The sequence below is a fragment of the Triticum dicoccoides genome, chromosome 2B, assembly GCF_002162155.2.
Source record: "Triticum dicoccoides isolate Atlit2015 ecotype Zavitan chromosome 2B, WEW_v2.0, whole genome shotgun sequence".
NCBI classification, from domain to species: domain Eukaryota; kingdom Viridiplantae; phylum Streptophyta; class Magnoliopsida; order Poales; family Poaceae; genus Triticum; species Triticum dicoccoides.
The window spans coordinates 107,290,913-107,317,599 of record NC_041383.1 but is presented as its reverse complement, the minus strand read 5'-3'; positions in this window follow the sequence as shown (position 1 = coordinate 107,317,599).

The window sequence follows — 26,687 nt, the reverse complement described above, 5'->3', positions numbered from 1 at the left end:
CAAAATCTTAATGCAAAAGAACGTCACTTTATATTGCCACTTGTGATAAGGACCTTTATTATGCAGTCTGTTGCTTTGATTTCTTCCACATCACAAGCTCGTATAAAGCTTATTTTCTTCACACTAATAGATCATACATATTTAGAGAGCAATTTTTATTGCTTGCACCGATGAAAACTTACTTGAAAGATCTTACTCAATCCATAGGTAGGTATGGTGGACTCTCATGGCAAAATTGGGTTTAGGGATGTTTGGAAGCACAAGTAGTATCTCTACTTGGTGCAAAGGATTTGGCTAGCATGAAGGGGATAGGAAAGCTCAACATGTTGGATGATCCATGATAATATAATTTATTTTGGATGTAAGAAAATATAACTCATTATGTTATCTTCCTTTTATCCAACATCAACTTTTTAGCATGCCATATTTTAATGAGTGCTCACAATCATAAAAGATGTCCAAGATAGTATATTTATATATGAAAACCTCCCTTTCTTTATTACTTCCTATTAATTGCAACGATGACCAAAACTATGTTTGTCAACTCTCAACAGTTTTTATTCATCATACTCTTTATATGTGAAGTCATTACTTTCCATAAGGTCAATATGATCTTTTTATTTCTTTTATTCTTTCTTTTATTTCTCTCAAGATCATAGCAAGATAGCAAAGCCCTCGACTCAAAACTAATCTTTATTATATATAGCTCACGGACTCGATTACATAGATAGGGATCAACACAAAACTCAAAGCTAGATCATACTAAAACTTTATTCTAATAGATCAAGATATAACCAAAAGGATCAAACTAAGAAAACGGTAAAGATAGAAGTGTGATGGTGATACGATACAAGGGTACCTCCCCCAAGCTTGGCAGTTGCCAAGGGGAGTGCCCATACCCATGTATTTATGTCTCTTTCTTCGGAGGTGGTGATGATGGAGTTGTTGATGATGTAAGCTTGTCATACATCTTCCAAGGCATAGGCTCACCATCATAGAAGGATGATCGAGCCTCTGGGATCCTCAAATGTGCAGCCAAACTCATCCTCTTGAAACTATATTCATACTCACAGTTTTGGTTTTGCAGGTCATAGATCTGGGCTTGGAGGTGCTCGATTTTCTCATGAAGCTTGACGATGGTCTCCCCAATGTTCTTGGCATCCAGCTTGTGGTTGTTGGTGAACTCTGCGATTATCATGTGGTTGGCGTTGAGTCCGCGTTCCACCTTCCCTTGGCACTTGAAAACTTGTTGCTCCATTGCTTCGAGTCTTCTCTCCACGCTTCCGGTCCTCCTTGTTTCCTCAACATCACAGATGTGCAGCACTCCCTCATGCATCTCAATGGTTTGAGGGTGTTGCATCACCTCCGCGAGGTAAGGGTTGATGACCTTCTTGAAAAACTTGTCCTTGGGGGCGCTTGAAGACGGCATGGTGATCTAGATCTGTCAGAAAAACAGCCTGAAACAAAAGTAGAGGATTTTGTCGTGGTACGATGATCAAAACCTTAGGGAGATTATATAATGAAGTTTTACCGACCAAAAGAAGTATCATGCAAGAAAACGGAGTCTGTAAGGCACACGACATGTCCACGAGGCAGGGGGGCGCCCTCCACCCTCGTGGATGCCTCATGTCTCTCTCGGACTACTTTTAATTTTCCTAATTTTTTAAATATTCCAAGACATTCTGAAAAGTGTTCCTTATGTACTCCTTCGGGGTTACGGTGTCAATAACATTGGTTTCCACATTTATGGGATTACCTGAGATATAATGTTTGATTCTTTGACTGTTCACCACCTTCGGATTTGTGCCTTCGAAGTTGTTGATTTTTATGGCACCGGAACGATAGACCTCCTCGATAACGTAAGGACCTTACCATTTAGAGAGAGGTTTTCCTGCAAAAAATCTTAAATGAGAGTTATATAACAAAACATAATCACCTACATTAAACTCACGCTTTTGTATCCTTTTGTCATGCCCTCTTTTAACTTTTTCTTTAAACAGTTTAGCATTCTCATAGGCCTGGGTTCTCCATTCATCAAGTGAGCTAATGTCAAATAGCCTCTTCTCACCAGCAAGTTTGAAAGCATAATTGATCTCTTTAATCGCCCAATATGCCTTATGTTCTAGTTCGAGAGGTAAGTGACATGCTTTTCCATAAACCATTTTATACTAAGACATACCCATAGGATTTTTATATGCAGTTCTATAGGCCCATAATGCATCATCAAGTTTCTTGGACCAATTCTTTCTAGATCTATTAACACTCTTTTGTAAAATCAATTTAATCTCTCTATTACTCAATTCTACTTGACCACTAGACTGAGGGTGGTATGGAGATGCAATTCTATGATTAACATCATACTTAGCAAGCATTTTACGAAAAGCACCATGAATAAAATGTGAACCACCATCTGTCATTAAATATATAGGGACTTCAAACCTCGGAAAAATAACTTCTTTAAGCATCTTAATAGAAGTGTTATGATCAACACTACTAGTTGGAATAGCTTCTATCCACTTAGTAATGTAATCAACAACAACTAAAATATGTGTATACCCATGAGAGGAATGAAAAGGTCCGACATAATCAAAGCCCAAAACATCAAATGGTTCAATAACAAGTGAATAGTTCATAGGCATTTCTTGACGTCTACTAATATTACCAATTCTTTGGCATTCATCACAAGACAAGACAAACTTACAGGCATCTTTGAAAAGAGTAGGCCAATAAAAACCGGATTGCAACACCTTATGTGCGGTTCTATCTCCAGCGTGGTGTCCTCTGTAAGCCTCGGAGTGACACTTGCATAGGATCTATTAATGTTCATGCTCAGGTACACAACGTCTAATAACCCCATCTACTCCTTCTTTATCGAGGTGTGGGTCATCCCAAAAGTAATGTCTTAAATCATAGATTTTTTTTCTTTTACTGGTATGTGAAACTAGGTGGCATAAATTTAGTAACAATGTAATTAGCATAATCAGCATACCATGGAGCAGTGCGAGAAGCATTTATGACAGCTAATTGTTCATCAGGAAAGCTATCATCAATAGGTAGTGGGTCATCAAGAACCTAGACAAGTTATCTACTATGGGGTTCTCAGCTCCCTTTCTTTCAATAATATGCAAATCAAATTCTTGTAGCAAGAGAACCCATCTAATCTAGGTTTAGCATCTTTCTTCTCCATAAGATATTTAATAGCAGCATGATTAGTGTGAATATTTACTTTGGAATCAACAATATAAAGCTTGAACTTATCACAAGCGAACACAACTGCTAAAAATTCTTTTTCAGTAGTAGCATAATTTCTCTGGGCACTGTCTAGAGTTTTACTAGCATATTGGATAACATTTAATTTCTTATCAACTCTTTGTCCTAGAACAGCACCTACAGCATAATCACTAGCATCACACATAATTTCAAAGGGTAAATTCCAATCAAGTGGCTGAACAATAGGTGCAGAAATCAAGCCTTTCTTAAGTATTTCAAATACTTCTACACAATCATCATCAAAGACAAAAGGAACATCTTTTTTGTAAGAATAGTCAGAGGCCTAGAAATTTATGAGAAGTCTTTAATGAACCTCCTATAAAAACCGGCATGACCAAGGAAACTTCTTATACCTTTGATGTCCTTAGGACACGACATCTTTTCAATAGCATCAACTTTAGATTTATCAACTTCAATACCTCTTTCAGAAATTTTATGCCCCAAGACAATACCTTCATTAACCATAAAGTGGCACTTCTCCCAATTCAAGACAAGATTAGTTTCTTCACATCTCTGCAAGACTCGATCAAGGTTGCTTAAGCAATCATCAGAAGAAGTTCCATACACAGAGAAATCATCCATGAAAACCTTAACAATCTTTTCACAAAAGTCAGAGAATATACCAGTCATACATCTTTGAAAGGTAGCAGGTGCATTGCATAAACAAAAAGGCATACTATAGGACCTTGAAGTAAGTCTAGAGGGGGGTGATTAGACTACTTGACCAATTAAAAACTTAACCTTTTCCCAATTTTAGAGTTTGGCAGATTTTAGCTATCTTAGGACAAGTCAAGCAATCATCACACAATTCAAGCAAGCATGCAAAGAGTATATAGGCAGCGGAAATTAAAGCATGAAACTTGCAAGAAAGTAAAGGGAAGGGTTTGGAGGATTCAAACGCAATTGGAGACACGGATGTTTTTGGCGTGGTTCCGATAGGTGGTGCTATCGTACATCCACATTGATGGAGACTTCAACCCACGAAGGGTAACGGCTGCGCGAGTCCACGGAGGGCTCCACCCATGAAGGGTCCACGAAGAAGCAACCTTGTCAATCCCACCATGGCCGTCGCCCAGGAAGGACTTGCCTCACTAGCGGTAGATCTTCATGAAGTAGGCGATCTCCTTGCCCTTACAAACTCCTTGGTTCAACTCCACAATCTTGTCGGAGGCTCCCAAGTGACACCTAGCCAATCTAGGAGACACCATTCTCCAAGAAGTAACAAATGGTGCGTTGATGATGAACTCCTTGCTCTTGTGCTTCAAATGATAGTCTCCCCAACACTCAACTCTCTCTCATAGGTTTTGGATCTGGTGGAAAGAAGATTTGAGTGGAAAGCAACTTGGGGAAGGCTAGAGATCAAGATTCATATGGTAGGAATGGAATATCTTGGCCTCAACACATGAGTAGGTGGTTCTCTCTCAGAAATGGTAAGTTGGAAGTGTAGGTTCGTTCTGATGGCTCTCTCCACGAATGAAGAGGAGGTGGAGGGGTATATATAGCCTCCACACAAAATCTAACCATTACACACAATTTACCAAACTCAGTGGGACCGAATCGTTAAACTCGGTCGGACCGATTTAGTAAACCTAGTGACCGTTAGTGATTTTCGGTGGGACTGACATGCATCTTGGTGAGGCCGATTCAGTTAGGGTTAGGGCATAACGTAATCTCGGTGAGACCGATTACACAAACTCGGTGAGACCGATTTGGTAATAAGCTTTCCAGAGAGTTGGTCAGGTAAACTCGGTGGGACCGATTTGCTCTTTTCGGTGAGACCAAAATGTTATAAAAAGGAAACAGAGAGTTTACATTGCAATCTCGATGGGACCGATCACTCACTTCGGTTAGACCGAAACGTTATGAAGGGAAACAGAGAGATTGCAACCCCATCTCGGTGAAACCGAGATCCCTATCGGCATTGTTGAGGAAATCGTTAACTGGTAGCTGCTTGGTTGGCTGACAAGTAGGGGATTAATAGGCTAATAGGAAAGTTAATCGGCCATTTAATCAATTACTCGGGCGATTAATCAGTTAATCGGCTACTTGGTGACCCTACGAGTAGGGATTAATCGGCAAGTTAACTGGTTAATCGGATGAATTCTTGAACAGGGCCTATCGGTAAGACCGATTTGCTTAGGGTTTGTGGCAGTGGCTATGACTTTTGGAATCGGTTGCGCCGAATAGAAAGAATCGGTGTGACCGATTTTTGCTTTAGGTTTAGGTCATTTGTGGATGTGGGAAAGTAGTTGAGGTTTTGGAGCATATCACTGAGCACATGAAGCAAGAGGCTCATTAAGCAACACCACATCCCTTCTTGATAGTATTAGCTTTTCCTATAGACTCAATGTGATCTTGGATCACTAAAATGTAAAATGAAGAGTCTTGAGCTTTTGAGCTTGAGCCAATCCTTTGTCCTTAGTATTTTGAGGGACCACTTTCATCATCCATGCCATGCCATTCATTGAGCTTTCCTGAAATAATAGTCTTGGAATAGCATTAGCTCAATGAGCTATATGTTGTTATGAATTACCAAAACCACCTAGGGATAGTTGCACCTTCAATCTCCCCCTTTTTGGTAATTGATGACAACATATAGATCAAAGCTTCGACAAATGATAATAAAATTTAAATAACATTGTCGCTTTGAGAAGTATGTGATAAGCAAGAGCTCCCCCTAAATTTGTGCATAGTTTTAGATTTGCTTTGGACTACAAATGCACAATGAATTAGGCTCATGGGTTACTCTTCCATGTCACATACATCTTGGTGGAGCGCTCAAAATAATAAACAATGAATACATGCACTCATCACCAAGCATAGTGAGTGATCACATAAGATAGATAGGATAATATCAAGCATGCATAAGTGTAGCTTATGATCAAACACATGATCATCAATGTCTCACAAGCATAGAATCTCAACCAAAAGCAAACAAAGATTGAAAAACCACCAAATAAAGCAAGAGAGAACAAAAGCAACACTCTCTCTCTCGAAGCCTATGATCTATACATTTTTCTCCCCCTTTGGCAACAAGTCACCAAAAAGTTCATAGAAAATGCATAGTGCTAGATCGACCCTCAGGCTTGATCTTCTGGTGGTGGTGTAGAGATGGCTCCTTGGATGAAGGCTTCAGTTGAAGTGGATGGAGCTGGAGGAGTTGGTGCTGGAGCTGGTTGCACTGGAACTGTAGGGGCAATAGCTGGTGCTGAAGTTGTTGCTCTAGTGTCTGTCACTGGCACTACAACTGACCTCTGGGCTCTGGGCACTCTGGCAAACACATTGGTGGTAGTCTTGCCCTTCCTCTCCTGCATGTCATCCTGCAGCTGCTCCACAACTAACTGAATCTCAGTTACCTTGACATCTAGATCATAGAATTTTTGTTCCATGATTCTTTCCAGCCTCTCCTGGTTTTGAGTTAGGGTGGCCAACCCCTTCTCAATCCTCAGAGATGATGCTATCAAGTAACCAAGCTGCTCCTGTTCGGTTTTCAAGAAATATTCAGATGCCTCCTCTTGAGTTGGCATCTTGGCAGCCTTCTCCCTCTTTGCCTTCTCCTTCTTCTCCTGAGCTTGAACTGATTGTGGATCATCTTCATTCATGAAAACCTCATTGTCCTCAAAATCTGGATAAAATGGAAAGCGTTCCTTATCCAACTGATATTTTCCTGTGCCCATCTTTGAGTTTATCAATTCTTGAATCTGAGGTGCATATCCACAGCTCCTCTTCTGATCTGCTGCAGTCCTCTTGATTGTTTCAATGATCAGGCTCATGACTTTGAACTTCTGTGGCACATCAAACACATGCAACATGTTGATGGCATGCCCTCTGATCATGGTCACCAGACTTGGGCAACAAAGTGTGCCTCAGAATCCAATTTATGGTTGGCAACCCTGACAGCAGAAAGTGAACTGATCCAAACTTGTGAGTCTCTAATGCCTTGTCTGGAATTTCCTTGTACATGTGAGCCATTGAATTGTGACCCAACTTCTTCTTTGCATAAATGTCTAGGTCATCCTCATTCTCCTTGGGGGCATTGATCAGACTTGCCCATTCTTCAATAGTGGACTAGTACCTTGTACCTTCAGACATCCAAACTATTCTTCCATCTGGGTAAAAGTGTTCTGTGGAGTAGAACTGCATGATAAGCTCATCATTCCAGTTTGTGAACTTTTGTCCAACATAATCTGCAACTCCACAAGCAACAAAGTTGTCTTGCACTCCAGGATAGTGATGTTCATTTTCCTTGATGAATTTCTAGTCAACCCACCTCATGTCACAGACTATGGGCTTCTTGTCCAACAGAATTGTTTCATAGAAGTTATGTTGTTCCTTTGTGTGGAACCTGTAGTCAACAGCAGTTCTTCTTCTTGAAGCATATGGATCTTCCATTCTCCACAGTCTCAGCCCTGAATCCTTCCTGATTCTCATGTCCTCAGCCACAGGATGGGTATCATTGTGGTCTGGTATCTTGGGCTTGAGCTTTCTTAGAACCTGTCCTTCTTCTTCTGAATCTTCATCAACATTGGGCACTGGGGCCTTGTTCTTCTCAGCAGCTGGAATACTCCTAGTATTCCTCTTTGGAACTTGCTTGGCCTTGGAGGCAACTTTGGGTGATTCCTTGGGCTTGGATGTTGCAGCCCCTGATCTGATTGCATCTCCCATAAGCTTAGCTGCCTTTGGAGCTGGTGCAGCAAGCTCTTCCTCTTCCATCATGGAAGGTTGACCAACAATTTTGGCCATGGTCTTCTTGACCCTTTCCTTCCTCTTCTTGCTTTCATCAGCTGGCTCTTTGGGATCAAGATTTTCAGGCAGTTGAGTTGATGCTCTAGCCTTGGACATTGGTTGTCTTCCTGCAGGCATTTTAGTCTTCATGCCTGACTTTGTATTCTTTGCTGAGCCATATTCCTTCTTGAGCACCACTTTCTTGGAAGTAGCCTCATCTTCCTCAGCTTTGTAATCTTCATCCTCTGAATCTGAAGTTCTTTTCCTCCTTTGCCTAGTTGCAGCCTTAGGCAAATTGCTAGGTGTCGGTGTCAAAACTGGCAGATCTCGGGTAGGGGGTCCCGAACTGTGCGTCTAGGCGGATGGTAACAGGAGACAAGGGACACGATGTTTTACCCAGGTTTGGGCCCTCTTGATGGAGGTAAAACCCTACGTCCTGCTTGATTGATATTAATGATGTGGGTATTACAAGAGTAGATCTACCACGAGATCAAGGAGGCTAAACCCTAGAAGCTAGCCTATGGTAAGATTGTTGTTCCTCCTACGGACTAAAGCCATCCGGTTTATATAGACACCGGAGAGGGCTAGGGTTACATAGAGTCGGTTACAATGGTAGGAGATCTACATATTTGTATCGCCAAGCTTGCCTTCCACGCTAAGGAAAGTCCCATCCGGACACGGTACGAAGTCTTCAATCTTGTATCTTCATAGTCTTGGAGTCTGGCCGATGATGATAGTTCGGCTATCCGGACACCCTCTAGTCCAGGACTCCCTTAGTAGCCCCCGAACTAGGCTTCAATGACGACGAGTCCGGCGCGTATGTTGTCTTCGGCGTTTGCAAGGAGGGTTCTCCTCCATGTTCCATGTGTTAGCCGAATAGTGTCCGGTTTCTTCATAAATGTTGCGCTCCTTGGCTTCCACGTCCAATAATGGCCCTCTTCCACGTGTTGTATGAATGCGAAAAGCCAGGGTATTTTTACATTTTACCACCCTAGCTGCACGAATAAGCCGCCTATAAGAGAGGCGTGGATCCAGATCCGAATCACACCATCCTCCTTCCGCAAGTATTCATTGAAGCGCATCCGACAAGAATCCATTCCAACATGGATAGTCGACGCGGATCCTCTTCTCGCGCTCCCAGTCCTCAGCCAGGAGATTGGAGGAGATGCTCAGTCCCGCATAGCGAGTTAGTGACGCTCCAAGCAGAGGGATACCTTCCCCCATCCTTTATGGTTCCGGTTCGAGCCGGACTGGCCACCTACAAGGGTGGGAAGCAGGCGGAGAGCATCCCCAATCCCTCCAAAGGAGAGCGGGTATGCTTCGTCCCCTACTTAATAAGGGGACTCGGATTTCCCATACATCCGTTTCTCCGGGGACTCCAACTTCACCACCTCACACCTGCCTCCATTTTGCACATCGCGGGCTTTGTAGCTGTTTGCGAGCTGTTCTTGGGCATCGAGCCCCATTTTGCGCTGTGGAAGAGACTGTTTTGCCTCGTACCCCGTTCTCACGAGGGGTCGATATATCAAGTGGGCGGAGCCGAAATATGGCGCATCGCCGGGACCGGATATCTATCTGGAACCCCGAAGAAGGCGTCCAAAGACTGGCCTTCGGAGTGGTTCCATATGGAAGACGCCCCGCTGCCGGATCCAGTTCGGATCGGCCTCCCGGAGTTTAGCAACGCTCCTCTGAAGAAACACCTGAGTTGGCGCCCGCGAAGCCCTCAACGGGAAGATGATAGGAGCGTCCACTATCTGATGGGCCGGATACGGTTACTGGCCCATTCCGGATTAACCATGATTGGAGTCATGGCCACATGCATTATGCGAGGGGTGCGGCTGCTCCAATATAGGGGCCACCCCATGTGGGATTTCAACGGGGAGAATGACGCCACCCGTCATGGCCGCAAGGGGCCGGGATCGGCCGCCGATCTGGTGAAGATCATGTCCGGCTTGTACAAGGGGGAGAAGGAGGACTTCCTCCGCACGAGTCCATTGAATGGATTCTCCATGAATAACCCTCGGAGCTGGGTAAGCGGACATTTATATATCTGATCCGTGCTTTCAAAGATAAGTGTCTTACTTTATAATTTTGACGGAGGAACTGTGCCGGGATGTGGAGGGCATAGAAAGCCTGACTCCACAACCCGAGGATCCGGGAAGATCCCTTGATCCGGCCTCCAGAGAGGATCCGGACATAATGGTGGAACTGATTGACGGGGTGTTCCACCAGCTCAGCATAGACAATGCTCTAGTCGCCACTACGGCTGACTACCCCGGTTTATCCCCGGCTTCCCAGGTGAGTACGACCGAAGTCCTGACACCGTTACCTTTTTAATGCTTATTTCTGACCACCGTGTACCAACGGTGCTTCGTAGGAGGTGCCTTTACGGCGGGAAGCCGAGCCCGCGGCGACCGACCAACCAAGGTCAGTGCAGCCCAGCAGGCGGAAGAGGAGTGCGGCGCGAATCAAAACGTCGCCGCAAAGGTATGGCGCACCATTGTCCTTTAAGGGAAAGACTCCTAGGAGGTATATTAATGCTCGTGATTCTTCCAGGAGAAAGAGCGCTCGCCGGACTGAGTCCGGAGAGGTTGCCAACCAAGCCTCCGCCAGCCAAGCTCCAACGCTTGGTCCGGAGAGGGAGGCGAGCGCAAGGCGCGAGCCGGATGCTCCTCCAACAGAGGATGCCGACAGGTTGTCCGCCACCAGGTCTGAGGTGGAGAGTGCCATGAATCACAGGCGTCGTCGGATAGTTCTTCATGACGCGTGTTTCTCCCCAAAGGCGTTGAATGCCTTTAATGCGGGAGACACGCACCTCCGTGCTGCTCAAGATGGTTTAACCAGAGCCACGGAGCAGTATGTAAAAGACATATAGGTGAGGAATTTTAATAGTTATATATGCCAGTAGCCCCTAAGACTTAAAATAGTTAAACTAACTGATTTAAGGATCATTTGTTATGCAGGATCTTACAGAGAAGAATACCCACCTGTCCCAGGAGCTTCAAGAATGCAAGGCCCAACTTGAGGCCGCACTAGCCATTGCCGGGGGAGCCACAGGGACCCCCTCTGGTGATTCATATTTCGAAAAGAGAAATAGTTTATGAAGTGCAGCATGTGTATGGTCTGACAATAATATTGCAGAGGGTGCCGGACTAGATCCGGACAAGCAACATTTGTTGCGCCAGCTGAAGGCCGGCGAGAAGGTGCTTATGAGGGTGCAGCAGGAGAGGAACAAACTCCAAGATGCCAACACCCAGCTGGGCGAAGAACTAAAAGATGTTCGGGTCCAGCTGTCTAACTCCTTAAAGGAGAATTGGCGGCTTCGTCGCGGCATTTATAGTAAGTGCTTGACCAAACTCTTTTGAAAAGAAGAGTTCGGCGAGGAAGTCGATTGACAGAAATGTGTCTGTAGGTGTGCTCACGGGTCGTCCAGCGGAGGAGATGCCTGGTTCCACGGGAGACCCTCTTCCCGAGCTGCTACAACTGCACGAACGTGTTCGGCAGGCGATGGGCGGCGTCGTTCAGGCCTTATGGCCTTCTGTCTCCCTACCCGAGGGTCTTGGAGGGCTTGCTGAGAAGCTTCAGGGAGTACGGCGGCGTCTCCGTCTGTGGAAGATATCAGCCTGCCGTCAAGGCGCCAGGGAGGCCTGGGCCATGGTGAAGACGCGGTACCCGAAGGCTGATCCAAACCACATGGCCGAGGTCGGACCTGCGGGGCCCGATGGGAAGGAGATCCCTGTGAGCCTGATGTACGGCCAAGTAGAGTTGGCCGCGAAATATTCCCAACAAGATTGTAAATTAGACAGCCTGTTAGATGGGATTGAAGAGGAGTACAATCACTCAGTTTGACGATGTAATTTAAAATGACATGTAAAATGCCTTCTAGCCGGATTGTAGATCGTTTGTCTTTGCGGACCTTTTCACTTCAACCTCGGGACCCAATAGTCCGGAGTGTGTCCGAATACCCTTACGGTTATAAAAAAACCGGGGCATGCATGGAGACAAGGCGTAGGGGTCATAAGTGCTTTATCAGACAAGTGCCCAACTAGCTATGTTATATTACATGGTTAGTAAGAAACATCTTCCAGGGAGAATAGTTCCGTTAGGGGTTCCTTTCCCTGGGAGGCATGCCCTAAAGTGCATGACCGGACTGCGAAAAGAGCAGAAAAAGCATCTGGGGGCAGATAAATAAATAAGTAATAAATCATCTTTCAGGTCACTGACCGAATATTCCCTTAAGAACACTAGCCTTCGGCTTTACCCAGTCTGAGGTACACATCCGGCTAACCCGACAGTAACAATCGCAGAGGTGCTCCCTTTACCTCCTAGACAAACAAACGGGAACGTAGGGGTAAGCATATGAGCCAGGCAACCCGGCTTGGCCAAAACTTAAGTCATATCGATGCATATAATGGTGAGTAAAAGGTACATGCGGAAGTATGACACATGTGTTGGGCATGAAGCCCATATAAATAAGCTTCTGTTAAAGAAGCCCCCAGGTATAACGAGTGCGAGTAGCACATCGAGTGAGTGCAAACAAAGCGCAGATCAGCCCTCAAGAGGCTTATACTGAAAGAGGGAGGAAAAAGGAGGGAAAACAAAGACAGCGAAAAAATATGAAAGGTGGACGGAGGAAGCAGACGAACTCTGAGTCCGGCGCTAGGCGTAGAATCTTCGGAGACGGGCTGCGTTCCATGGGTTTGGCTCGAGTCGGTTGTTAGATGCGTTGCGTAGACGGTATGCACCGCCGGTAAGGACTTGGTCGATGATGAAGGGACCTTCCCGTTTGGGCTTAAGTTTGTCCTTTTTCTTGTCCGGCAGGCTTAGAACTAGCTTGCCAACATTGTAAGTTTTGGCCCGTACTTCTCTGCTTTCATATCTTTGAGCCTGCTGCTGATAGAATGTGGAACGGGATTTTGCCACGTCGCGCTCCTCCTCTAAGGCGTCCAAACTATCCTGCCGATCCAACTCGGCTTCTCTTTCTTCGTACATGCGCACGCGAGGTGAGTCATGAATTATATCGCAGGGCAAAACTGCCTCGGCGTCGTATACCATAAAAAATGGTGTGAATCCGGTAGTGCGGTTTGGCGTGGTCCGCAGCCCCCAGAGTATGGAGTCGAGCTCCTCTACCCACTGCGTGTTAGATTCCATGAGAGACCGCACTAATCTGGGTTTAATGCTGCTCATGATTAGACCATTTGCTCGTTCCACCTGACCGTTAGTTTGAAGGTGGTAGACTGAAGCGTAGTCGAGCTTGATGCCCATGTTTTTGCACCAGAGTTTAACCTCGTCGGCCGTGAAATTCGTGCCATTATCAGTGATGATGCTGTGGGGGACGCCAAAACGGTGTACTACCCCGGATATGAAGTCTATCACAGGTCCGGATTCTGGCGTTTTAACCGGCTTGGACTCTATCCATTTGGTGAATTTGTCCACCATGACCAATAAGTATTTGTGCTTGTGGGTTCTCCCTTTAAGGGGTCCAACCATGTCAAGCCCCCAGACCGCGAACGGCCAAGCGATGGGTATAGTTTTGAGGGCGGTGGGTGGCATGTGGCTTTGATTAGCAAAGAGTTGGCAACCAACACATCGTTGGACTAAGTCTTGAGCATCTGCCCGGGCTGTTGGCCAATAAAATCCTGTATGGAAGGCCTTGCCTACGAGGGCCCGGGCTGCAGCGTGGTGCCCGCCGAGTCCAGTGTGAATTTCAGCCAGGAGATTTCGCCCTTCCTCTTTGGAGATACACCTTTGAAGGACTCCGGTTGTGCTTTTCTTATAAAGTTCTCCCTCATGGGCCTTGTAGGCTTTAGATCACCGAACTATGCAGCGGACCTCATTTTGGTCTTCGGGAAGTTCCTGCCTGATTAAGTAGGCTAGGAATGGTTCCGTCCACGGGGCAATTACTGCCATTATTTCGTGGGCTGAAGGTGTTATTTCATTGGCTGAGCCACCGATTGTGTCAAAATGTTCCGTGTTGGGTGGTGCAGTTGGTTCCGGGTTGTTATTTCTGGACTCCTCTTCCCATAATACGGATGGCTTAAAGAGTCGTTCCAGGAAGATGTTTGGAGGGACGGCGTCGCGTTTTGCGCTGATTCGTGCCAACACGTCTGCTGCCTGGTTATTATCCCGGGCTACATGGTGGAATTTGAGTCCTTCGAACCGGGCTGACATTTTTAGGACGACGTTACGGTAGGCTGCCATTTTCGGATCCTTTGCGTCAAAGTCTCCATTTACTTGGGATATTGCGAGGTTTGAATCCCCGCGCACCTCTAGGCGTTGAATACCCATGGAGATTGCCATCCGGAGGCCATGTAGAAGGGCCTCGTATTCGGCTGCATTGTTGGATTCCGTGTACATTATTTGAAGTACGTATTGGACTGTGTCTCCGGTTGGGGACGTCAAGACGACGCCAGCCCCCAAGCCAGCCAACATTTTGGAGCCTTCAAAATGCATGATCCAATTGGACTATGCGCCGTACTCTTTAGGGAGTTCGGATTCGGTCCATTCGGCGATGAAGTCAGCCAAAACTTGCGACTTTATAGCTCGCCGTGGTTTGTAGGTTATGTCAAATGGTAAGAGCTCAATGGCCCATTTTGCAATCCTGCCCGTCGCGTCGCGATTATTTATAATATCGTTGAGAGGTACTTCGGAGGCCACCATTATGGAACACTCTTGAAAGTAGTGTCGCAGCTTCCGGGATGCCATGAACACCGCATACAATATCTTTTGATAATGTGGGTACCGGGACTTACATGGAATTAAGACAGTGGATACGTAGTACACTGGTTTTTGAAGAGGGAATTTTTTCCCTTCTGTTTCTCGTTCGACGACGAGTACGGCGCTGACAACTTGATGTGTTGCCGCGATATATAATAACATAGTTTCGCCCAAGTTGCGCGCGGCCAGGACCAGATTTGTTGCCAATATGGCCTTAATTTCTTCGAGTCCGGCCGTGGCAGCATCTGTCCATTCAAAGTGTTTGGTGCGCCGGAGGAGGCGATAGAGGGGCAGCGCCTTTTCTCCCAAACGGGAGATGAAGCGGCTAAGAGCCGCCACGCATCCCGTCAATTTTTGTATTTGTTTGAGGTCTTTTGGGATATCCAATTGTGATAGAGCCCGGATCTTGGCTGGGTTTGCTTCAATTCCTCTACCGGATACAATGAAGCCCAAGAGCTTTCCGGCTGGAACACCCAAAACACATTTTTCCGGGTTGAGCTTAATGTCGTATGCTCGGAGGTTGTCGAATGTAAGCCTCAAATTGTCTATTAGAGTTTCGACGTGTTTGGTCTTAACGACCACATCGTCTACATACGCCTCCACTGTTTTGCCTATCTGGGTGGCCAGACATGTCTGAATCATGCGCTGATATGTTGTGCCGGCGTTTTTGAGTCCGAAGGGCATTGTGTTGAAGCAGAATGGTCCGTACAGAGTAATGGATGCCGTTGCGGCCTGGTCCTTTTCCGCCATCATGATTTGATGGTATCCGGAGTATGCGTCGAGGAAGCACAATGAATCGTGCCCTGCGGTGGCGTCGATGATTTGGTCGATGTGAGGGAGAGGAAAAGGGTCCTTTGGACATGCCTTGTTAAGGTCTTTGAAATCGACACAAAGGCGCCAGGATTTGTCCTTTTTTGGTACCATTACCAGGTTGGCTAGCCAGTCCGAATGTTTTATATCTCTGATGAATCCGGCTTCTAAGAGTTTGGCTAGCTCCTCTCCCATTGCCTGTCTTTTGGGTTCGGAAAATCGCCGAAGAGCCTGTTTGACTGGCTTGAATCCTTTTAGGATATTTAGGCTGTGTTCTGCCAGCCTGCGTGGGATTCCTGGCATGTCTGAAGGGTGCCTGGCAAAAATGTCCCAATTTTCCTGAAGGAATTCTCGTAGTGCGGCTTCTACATCAGGATTTAATTGTGCCCCAATGGAGGCCGTCTTTGTAGGGTCTGATGAGGTTGTGTACCTAGGGTAGGGTCATGGACCTATCCTAGGATACCATACCCAAGGACACCCTTAGAAGAAGCTACCTTCCAGTCGACCAAGAGGGACTTCACTCGACGAACTCAAGGACACTCGACGATGAATATAGCCACTCGACCATGAAGCTAACCACTCGACTGCCAGGAGACCTAAAGTCACTCAGCACGCAACGGTCTGTCATTAAGTAGCTTTAATAGTCTTCATGGCAGTTTATGAGGGCGTTACCAGTAACCCCCTATCTTAATGTACTTTAAACCCTGCATAACTGAGGGCCGGAGGGGTCTGGTGAACTCTATATAAGCCACCCCTGTAACTCATATACACAAAAACTAGTCGACCGCCTCTGGGCTCCGAGACGTAGGGCTATTACTTCCTCCGAGAAGGGCCTGAACTCGTTAAACACTCGTGTGTACAACTACTCCATAGCTAGGATCTTGCCTCTCCATACCTACCCCCCATTCTACTGTCAGACTTAGAAACACGACAGTTGGCGCCCACCGTGGGGCCGGTGTCTTAGCGACTTTTTGGAGAAGTTGCAATTTGTCCGATTGTCTTCGTCATGGTTTCTGGCGGAGCTCTGGTCGAGGGCCGCGAGATCCGTCTTGGTGCGCTCGCTTTCATCGCCGACGACTCCGCTTGGCTCCAGGAGGCACCACTCGACATCGATGCGATCCCCGTCCACGGGGCGACGCACTTTTGGGCATGTGTCCACAGCGTCCTGCTGCGGCAGCCGTCGACCCCATACCGGTCGACTCCTATGCCGTCCTCCCTCCCTGTCTCTCGCCAGCGCAAGCGCTCCGGTCGGTCGAGACTTCAGCGGTGGGTGAGACACGCAGTGGCTCGACATCGGCCACCACCCAAGTCGCAGCAATTGAGCCCGACAAATCTCTCTACGGCCTATTCGATCTGTTGACTGGCTCCGTGGAGACTGCATCCGAGTGCGACAACAGTGATCCAGCGGCGGAGGTCCTGATGGTCAACGGGCCTCGTAGCCCTCCCGGTTTCCTCCGCACTGACGGGATGGACAATGGAGGCGACCCTGCTCAGGCCCACGAAGAGTATCAACCCGAGCCACTCACTTCTCAGCAAAGAGAAGATCTTCGCCGCCGAAACATGGATGCCCTGCATACTCCCATCGCAGGAGAAACTCCTGAGGCTCGTGCCTTGGAAGAGGCGCGTTTGGCCAACTTAGCTGAACGCACTCGACTGGAGAGCCTCCAGCGAGCACTCGACGAGCGTGTGCATCAACAAGTACCTGACTCCAGACGACGTCAGCTCTTTCCTCAACTGACTCGGGTATATCGAACCCCGATTCAGAATTTGGCAGCTGCAGCCCATATAGCGGAGTCAATTCAGCCCTCCCAGTCGGAGGCTGGAAGAGGCTTGATGCAGATCAGGGATTTGCTCCGGGCGGCAGGAGATCAAAATTCAGTTGTGTCACAGTCGCGCAACAGGATTCACAGCCGATCCGTCGCTGCGAATACTGTTCAGTCGGCTCACAGCCCAAGGTCACCTCCGAGGCGCGTGGGACGTGAGGGTCGGCGGGACCACTATGATGACCGATTTGACCGTGATGATAGGCGTCGAGTGCCCACTCCTCCCCCGAGAAGTGGGTCTAACGCCCATCGGCAGCAAGATGACAGGCGCCAGCTCAGCGTTGGGCGGAGAGCTCCGATCGTTCCCAGAGAACCAGGCTTGCTCTGGATGTAGTGTTCGGCGACTCGAAGCATTTCCTCAAGGAGAAGCTGACGTTTGAAGTCGTGGATTTCCAGAGCGCTTACCACGCTATTTTGGGAAGACCAGCCTATGCCCGCTTCATGGCTCGACCATGTTATGTGTACCTGAAATTAAAGATGCCTGGCCCCAAGGGCGTGATCACTATCACTGGCAGCCGGAAGAAGGCAGAAGAGTGTTTCCAGAAAGGCTCGAAGATCGCGGATGCACAGATAACAGTGGTAGAGCTGGAGGAATATAAGAAAAATGCAGATCCGAGTGATTTGCTACGGGCCAAGAAGCCCGCCACAGAGTCAGTGTTCCAATCGTCAAGGGAGACGAAGCCAGTTCATATCCACTCGACTGGCCCCAACGCAGCTCCGACCCATATTTCCACAACACTCGACTCTAAATAGGAAGAAGCGCTCATCCAGTTCCTCCGTGAGAACTGGGACATCTTTGCATGGAAGCCAGCTGACATGCCGGGTGTTCCCAGGGAACTGGCTGAGCATCGCCTCAGAGTCGACTCAAAAGCGAAACCTGTTAAGGAACATCTTCGACGGTCCGCCGTTTAGAAGAAAACGGCCATTGGCGAGGAGGTGGCTCGACTCCTTGCAGCAGAGTTTATCCGAGAGATATACCACTCTGAGTGGCTCGCCAATGTCGTCATGGTTCCCAAGAAGGACAACTCACTTTGCATGTGCATTGATTTCAAACATATCAATCGGGCCTGCCCAAAAGATCATTTTCCTCTCCCTCGCATCGACCAAATTGTCATTCGACTGCGGGGTGCGAGAGATTGTCTTTTTTAGACGCCTATTCCGGGTATCATCAGATCCGTTTGTATGGACCTGACGAAATCAAAACAGCTTTCATCACTCCATTCGGGTGCTTCTGCTATATCACCATGCCATTCGGTCTCAAGAATGCCGGAGCCACGTTCATGAGAATGATTCAAAAGTGTTTACTCACTCAAATCAGTCGGAATGTGGAAGCATACATGGATGATATCGTGGTCAAGTCACGAAAGGGTTCCGACCTGTTGACTGACCTAGCTGAAACATTTGCCAATCTCAGGAGATATGATATCAAGCTCAATCCATCAAAGTGCACATCGGAGTGCCTGGCGGAAAGTTACTCACAGAAAAAGTTAGCACCATACTCCGAATGAAACGCCCTGTGCGTGTGCACGATGTCCAGAAGCTTACTGGATGCTTGGTCGCGTTAAGTCGATTCATCTCTCGCCTCGGTGAAAAGGCGTTGCCTCTTTACCGACTGATGAAGAAGGCAGACAAGTTCGAGTGGACTCCAGAAGCTGATGCAGCGTTTGCCGAGCTAAAAGCTCTGCTCTCCACCTAGCCGGTGCTTGCTGCTCCAATCAGCAAAGAGCCTCTGTTGCTTTACATTGCAGCCACATGACAGGTCGTCAGTACAGTACTTACGGTCGAGCGGGAGGAAGAAGGTAAAACCTTCAAAGTTCAGCGCCCAGTGTATTATCTCTCTGAAGTTTTGACCCCATCGAAGCAAAGATATCCTCATTATCAGAAGCTCGTATATGGGATCTACATGACCATGAAGAAGGTTGCCCATTATTTCTCTGATCATGACATTACAGTCGTCAGCGACGCACCATTGTCAGAGATTCTGCAAAACAGAGATGCAACTGGTCGAGTGGCTAAATGGGCGATTGAACTCCTTCCCCTTGATATCAAATTTGAGGCAAAGAAAGCCATTAAGTCCCAGGCTATAGCAGATTTCCTTGCCGAGTGGATTGAACAGCAACAGCCAACTCAAGTTCACTCGAAGCATTGGACCATGTCCTTTGATGGCTCTAAGATGTTAAATGGTTCTGGTGCTGGGGTAGTTTTGGTTTCTCCCCGAGGAGATAAGCTCAGATATGTGCTCCAGATCCACTTTGATTCCTCCAACAATGAAGCAGAATATGAAGCACTTTTGTATGGGTTGCGCATGGCCATTTCACTAGGGGTCCGTCGCCTTATGGTTTATGGTGACTCAGATTTGGTGGTCAATCAGGTGATGAAGGAGTGGGACGTTAGAAGCCCAGCCATGACTGGATACTGCAATGCAGTGAGGAAGCTCGAAAAGAAATTCGAAGGGTTAGAGCTCCATCACGTTCCCCGACTGAAAAATCAAGCAGCCGATGACTTGGCGAAGATAGGTTCCAAGAGGTAAGCCATTCCGAGTGGTGTGTTTTGGAGCATGTTCACACACCATCGGTTCAAGAAGATCCTTTCACTGAAGAAATCCCGCAGCCCAAAAGCGCCACAGATCCGACTGAAGTCGAGGTCCCAGCTGTGGTCGACTTGATCATGGAAGTTTTGGTCATCACTCCCGATTGGACAGTGCCCTATATCGCCTATATTTTGAGAAAAGAACTCCCCGAGAATGAAGAAGAGGCTCGGGAGATCGTCCGCCGATCCAAAGCCTTCACCGTCATGAGGGGTCAGTTATACAGAGAAAGTGCGACTGGAGTCAGCCAGAAATGCATAACACCGGAGGAAGGTCGAATGATTCTCAACGACGTCCACTCAGGGACCTGTGGCCATCATGCATCTTCTCGGACCATCGTGGCTAAAGCATACCGAGCTGGTTTTTATTGGCCCAGAGCGAATGAAATGGCAAAGGAGATAGTCGACAAGTGTGAGGGATGTCAATTTTACTCCAATATGTCACACAAGCCCGCCTCGGCTTTAAAGACCATACCACTTGTTTGGCCCTTTGCAGTATGGGGTTAGATATGGTCGGCCCTTTGAGAACAGGCAGAAGCGGTTTCACCCATGTGCTGGTAGCAGTCGACAAGTTCACCAAGTGGATTGAGGCCAAACCCATCAAGAACCTCGATGCCGGTACTGTTGTCAGCTTTATCAGAAAATTGATATTCAGATATGGATTCCCGCACAGCATCATCACTGACAACGGGTCAAACTTCGATTCCGAAGAATTCAGAGCTTTCTGCACGTCTCAAGACACACGAGTTGACTATGCTTCAGTCGCCCATCCATAGTCGAATGGGCAGGCAGAACGAGCCAACGGTTTGATTCTCAAAGGGTTGAAACCCCGTTTGATGCGTGATCTTAAGCATGCGGCTGGTGCATGGGTCGACGAACTTCCCTCGGTGCTTTGGGGGTTAAGGACCACACCCAACCGGTCGACTGGAAGAACTCCATTCTTCTTGGTCTACGGAGCTGAAGCAGTCTTGCCGAGTGATCTTCTCCACAATGCTCCCTGGGTCGAGCTCTACACCGAAGCTGAAGCAGAACAAGCGCGGCAGGATGCAGTCGACCTTTTAGAGGAAGAAAGAGAGATGGCTCTGATCAGATCGACCGTTTATCAACAAGACTTGCGTCGCTTCCACGCCAAAAACGTGAAGAGTCGAGCCTTCCAGGAAGGAGATTTAGTTCTCCGAGTAGATCAGCAGAAACCACACAAGCTTGCTCCTTCTTGCGAAGGTCCCTTCATCGTCACCAAGGTTCTCCACAATGGAGCATACCGTCTTTACAATGTCGAGCATCAGATTGACGAGCCCCGAGCTTGGAACGCGGAGCTTCTCCGCCCCTTTTACACTTAAGTATTCACTTGGATGAGTTGTAATAAAAGTACTTCTGTAGTTTATTTATCAAAGACAAGAGCTTTATAATTTTCCCAGTAATTGTTATTACTTTTGTCCACATAAAACAATCCCCCAGTGGGTGGCTTGGCTGCGAATCCGATTTGCCTAAGTCTATAAAAAAAATCCTAACCGAGTGGTGAGCCAGTCTCCCACACGAAGGCTTAGCTGCGAAATCCGTTTCTCCTAAGATAAACAAAATCCTACCTAGTGGTAAGCCAGCCTTCCACTCGGAGGCTTAGCTGCAGTCCAAGTACTCGCCTAAGTTAAACAAAATCCAACTGAGTGGTAAGCCAGCCTTCCACTCGGAGGCTTAGCTGCAGTCCAAGTACTCGCCTAAGTTAAACAAAATCCTACCGAGTGGTAAGCCAGCCTTCCACTCGGAGGCTTAGCTGCAGCCCAGTGCTCGCCTAAGTTAAACAAAATCCTACCAAGTAGTAAGCCAGCTTTCCACTCGGAGGCTTAGCTGCAGCATTGCGCTCGCCTAAGTACAAATACAACATGCACTCTGCAAGGAGGACGAGGTGCAGGTCGACTGCTACCCTCTCCTTCCGAGCTACGCCACAAATACAACATACGCTCTGCAAGGAGGACGAGGTGCAGGTCGACTACTACCCTCTCCTTCCGAGCTACGCCACAAATACAACATGCGCTCTGCAAGGAGGACGAGGTGCAGGTCGACTGTTACCCTCTCCTTCCAAGCTACGCCACAAATACAACGTACGCTCTGCAAGGAGGACGAGGTGCAGGTCGACTGCTACCCTCTCCTTCCGAGCTACGCCACAAATACAACTTGCGCTCTGCAAGGAGGACGAGGTGCAGGTCGACTGCTACTCTCTCCTTCTGGGCTACGCCACCAATACAAAATCCTACCGAGTGGAGAGCAGACATCCCACTCGGCGGCTTAGCTACAGCCCAGTGCTCGCCTAAGTTTTTGAAAATCCTACCGAGTGGAGAGCAAACCTCCCACTCGGGGGCTTAGCTGCAGCCCAGTGCTCGCCTAAGTATCTGAAATCCTACCGAGTGGAGAGGAGACCTCCCACTCGGGGGCATAGCTGCAGCCCAGTGCTCGCCTAAGTTTTTGAAAATCCTACCGAGTGGAGAGCAAACCTCCCACTCGGGGGCTTAGCTGCAGCCCAGTGCTCGCCTAAGTATCTGAAATCCTACCGAGTGGAGAGCAGACCTCCCACTCGGGGGCTTAGGTGCAGCCAAGGTTGTCAGAATCGCGATTCTGTTATACGATTCTACGACTTTACGATCCAAACTAACCCCTATGATTCTACGATTTTACTTCATAGAATCTACGTTTCTACGATCCTGATAGTGAAGATTCTACGATTTGCGATCCTACCATCGGAGCTCCGATTGGATTCAAAATCACGATTCTGACAACCTTGGCTGCAGCCCAGTGCTCACCTGAGTTTTTGAAAATCCTACCGAGTGGAGAGCAAACCTCCCACTCGGGGGCTTAGCTGCAGCCCAGTGCTCGCCTAAGTATCTAAAATCCTACCGAGTGGAGAGCAGACCTCCCACTCGGGGGCTTAGCTGCAGCGCAGTGCTCGCTTAAGTATCTGAAATCCTACCGAGTGGAGAGCAGACCTCCCCACTCGGAGGCTTAGCTGCAGCCCAGCGCTTGCCTAAGTGTATCAGGGAACAAGTCGATTGCAATGAGCGCCTCGCTTTTGCCTGCAAAAGACACCTCAAACCAAATGCAAACATATTCAACGTCGAATCCAAGTTCGGATAACACCTAACAGAACCGAAAGTGCTCAGGCGCTAAGCCTGTTAAGGTTTGTCGGTTACAGTACTCACTCGGCATACCGAGGCAAATTTAAAGTATCAAGCTCAGAAGTTTTTTACCCCTCCTGTGGAGGGCTGGCAGGTGCAACAAACTCATCCAGGTCGATTCCATCTGCAATCCGAGTGGCAGCAGCAATGAAGGTCTCCATGAAAGATCGGAAATCATGCTTCTTGGTGTTAGCCACCCTAAGGGCCACCAGCTTGTCCTCTCATGCATCCTTGCAGTGAACGCGGACCAGAGACAGAGCAACATCCGCGCTGCACCTGGCTGAAGACTTCTTCCACTCCTGCACTCGACTTGGGACCTTGTTTAGTCGAGTCATCAGAGACTCGAGGTTGTTCTGGAGCGTCTCTCTTGGCCAGAGTGTTGTGTCGATGCGAGAAGTTGCGACCTTCAGCCTTGCAAGATAGTCGACGACAGCAGCAACGTGAGATTCAAGCCGGAGCACATTCATGGCGACTTCATCTTTCACGGGAGAGTTGATGGGATCCAGGTTTATTTCCAGTCGACCAGTCTCCTCTTCAAAGTTCTAGCAAAATTCTGCAAGCACAACCATCGATTCAAGACAACAGTCGGAGATCACAATTGAAACGTCTGTTTGTTACAAAAGATTACCTTCAAGCATGAGGAATAGCTTCTTGGCGAGTCCACCCAGATAAGCCTCCAGATTGTTCTTCTTTCCCTCCAACTCGCTAGCCTTGTCATTCAGGGCAACCTTGTCACTTTTCAGTCGACTGACCTCCTTATTGGCAGCATCAAGAGCAGCCTTCAGATTGGTGTTTTCTTCTTCAAGTTTGGTAACTCAAGCCAGCTTTTCATCTGCGAGCTTGGTCTTCTCTAAAGCCGCTTTCTGCAACTCAGCCAAGTCAAGGTCTTTCTTCTTCAGGGCATCCCTCACTTTGTCTGCAAAATTACAGTGAGATCAGACTCTGAAACAAACGAGAGGCAAAAGCAGTCGTCGGAGGCCTCACCAAACATACCTTTAGCCTCGTCCTTCGCCTTCGTTAGGTTCTCTTGGGTCAGTTTCAAATCAAGCTCGAGCTAGATATGTTTGTTCTCCATCTCAGTGTAACGAGCCGCAAGGTCGCAGGATTTCTACGAAGAACCAATCGACAGATGTCAAAGACAATTCACTTCCGAGTGACTAAGGCAAAATCATAGCATTTCTAAGACTATGGCCGAATACAAACATTCGACCACAGTCTCGGGGACTACACCCAGTGGGTGCACTCAGCGTGCCCCCACTAGTTTCATCAGTTAGAGTCGACCAGTTGACCAACAAAAAAAATGGGAGGTGTTCTTCAGACTATAGTCGACTGCCAGCAGTCGACCACAGTCTCGGGGACTACACCCAGTGGGTGCACTCAGCGTGCCCCCACCGGTCTATGAATCTATTCGACCTAGTCGAGTAAGGAAAAAACTTAAGACATAAAGACTCTGGTCGACTGCCAGCAGCCCACCATAGCCTCGGGGACTACACCCAGTGGGTGCACTCAGCGTGCCCCCACCAGTCTATGAATCTATTTGACCTAGTCGAGTAAGGAAAAAACTTAAGACATAAAGACTATGGTCGACTGCCAGCAGTCCACCATAGCCTTGGGGACTACACCCAGTGGGTGCACTCAGCGTGCCCCCACTAACCCGGAATTTCAATCGACACACCCAGTGGGTGTAGGAAAAACTCTAGGAATTTCAGAAAGAAGAGTTTTCAGATATCATATCCTAACAGAATAGGCAGTGACCGACTGACCTAAACATTACTCTGAAGAGCTGAACTGGCGTCATAGGCTGCCTGACTGGCTTCTCGTATTGCCTTCACTTGCTCCATCATGACCCCCGCTTGGTGTATTGCTTCTTTAGCAGCATTAGCTTGGTCTTCTGGAACATGGTAGGTTGAGAAAAGCGAGGGTTGAGCAGCACTCGATGATGAAGGACGAGCACTCGTCAACGGCACCGCAAAGGTTACGGTAGGCCGAGTGACATTGTCTCCCTCCACGACCAATGTCTCGGGTGCTGGCACGTCCTGAGTCGCCTTGCCAGCAGACGCTTTCTTGCTCCTCCTCTGCCTTGGTGGTTCCTCGTCGTCGTCATCGGGAAGGTCGATAACGACGTTAGATGAAGCTGCAGAAAAAGAATCAAAATTAGAGACAAGAAGCCAATCGACTGAAGACGGAACTACAAGAGTCATACCAGGTTTCGAAGTAACAGCATCCTCCATCTCCTGGTCTTCAGCTCTGGCCGAGGTATCAAAAGTAGCAGCACTGCAGTTCCAGAAGTCAGTCGATTAGCTCATGAGTCGACCAAGAATAAGTTCATGTGGAATAGACAAACTCAAGCTACACCATTACCCTGAGATAGTGGGGATCACCATCTTCATCTTCGGCAAGACCTTCACCAACTTCGACGGTGCCACTCGAGATTGCTTCGGAGCTTTCTCAGTCGGCACCGGAGAAGTAGTCCGAGGGCGCTTGGACGACTGCGTGACGGTTGCAACACCCTTACCACGCTCGACCGCGGGATCATGGACAAGCTTCGAGCGTCTTTCCGAGCGAGGAGGTACAACTTCCTCCTCCTCCTCCTCCTCTTCCTCCTCACCAGAGTCATCACCCTCATCATCGTCGTCAGCATCCGAATCCCACTCCTCTGTGCTTTCGCCCCCACTTCCTTCCTCCTCCTCAGCCGGCGTTTGCGCTCCATTGGGCATCGAGTATAAATCAGTGGTGGCCTGTCAGACAACAAAACAAGGATCAATCGACCAATTCACAGCGAAGTAGAATGAATAAAGCAAGATTACAATTGGAGATAAGTGGTCATACCGTGTCCGATGTGTAGGTACAGTCGAGTGGCGGGATCCTCCTAGCCCCTCGAGGGTTGTCCTTATTCCCTGTGATTGCGGCCACCCACCTCTCCAGTGTGGCGTCGTTGACCGCTTCTGGATGGACCCGAGTGGTGTCTTGGTACCATAGTACAGCCACATTGGGTGGCCTCGGTACTGAAGCGGTTGGATGCGCCATCTAAGGAAGACCTCCAGAAGATCCATACCCGTCACTCCGTCCCTAAAGAGTTGGACTACGCGCTCCATCAACATTTTTACCTGAGCTTTCTCCTCAGGAAGCACCTTCAGAGAAGAGGGTTTGTCCACTCGGTCCATGGAGAACGGAGGGAGACCAGTCGACTGCCCTGGCGTCGACTCGTCTTGGTAGTAGAACCAAGTCAACTGCCACCCTCTCACCGACTCAGGACGGGTCATGGCCGGGAAAGTACTCTTATTCCTCATCTGAATCCCAAGACCACCGCACATCTGGATAACCTTAGTCCTCTCATCGTCCGGACTCGCCTTTTTCACCATCTGTGAGCGATAGGTGAATATGTGCTTAAAGAGACCCTAGTGTGGTCGACAACCCAGGAAGTTCTCGCACATGGACACGAAAGCAGCAAGATAGGCGATGGAATTGGGGGTGAAATGGTGGAGTTGCGCCCCAAAGAAATTCAGAAACCCTCAGAAGAAAACACTCGGCGGCAGAGAAAAGCCTTGCTGGCCAGTGGGGGATCAGACCCTCGTTGGCCAGGTCATTG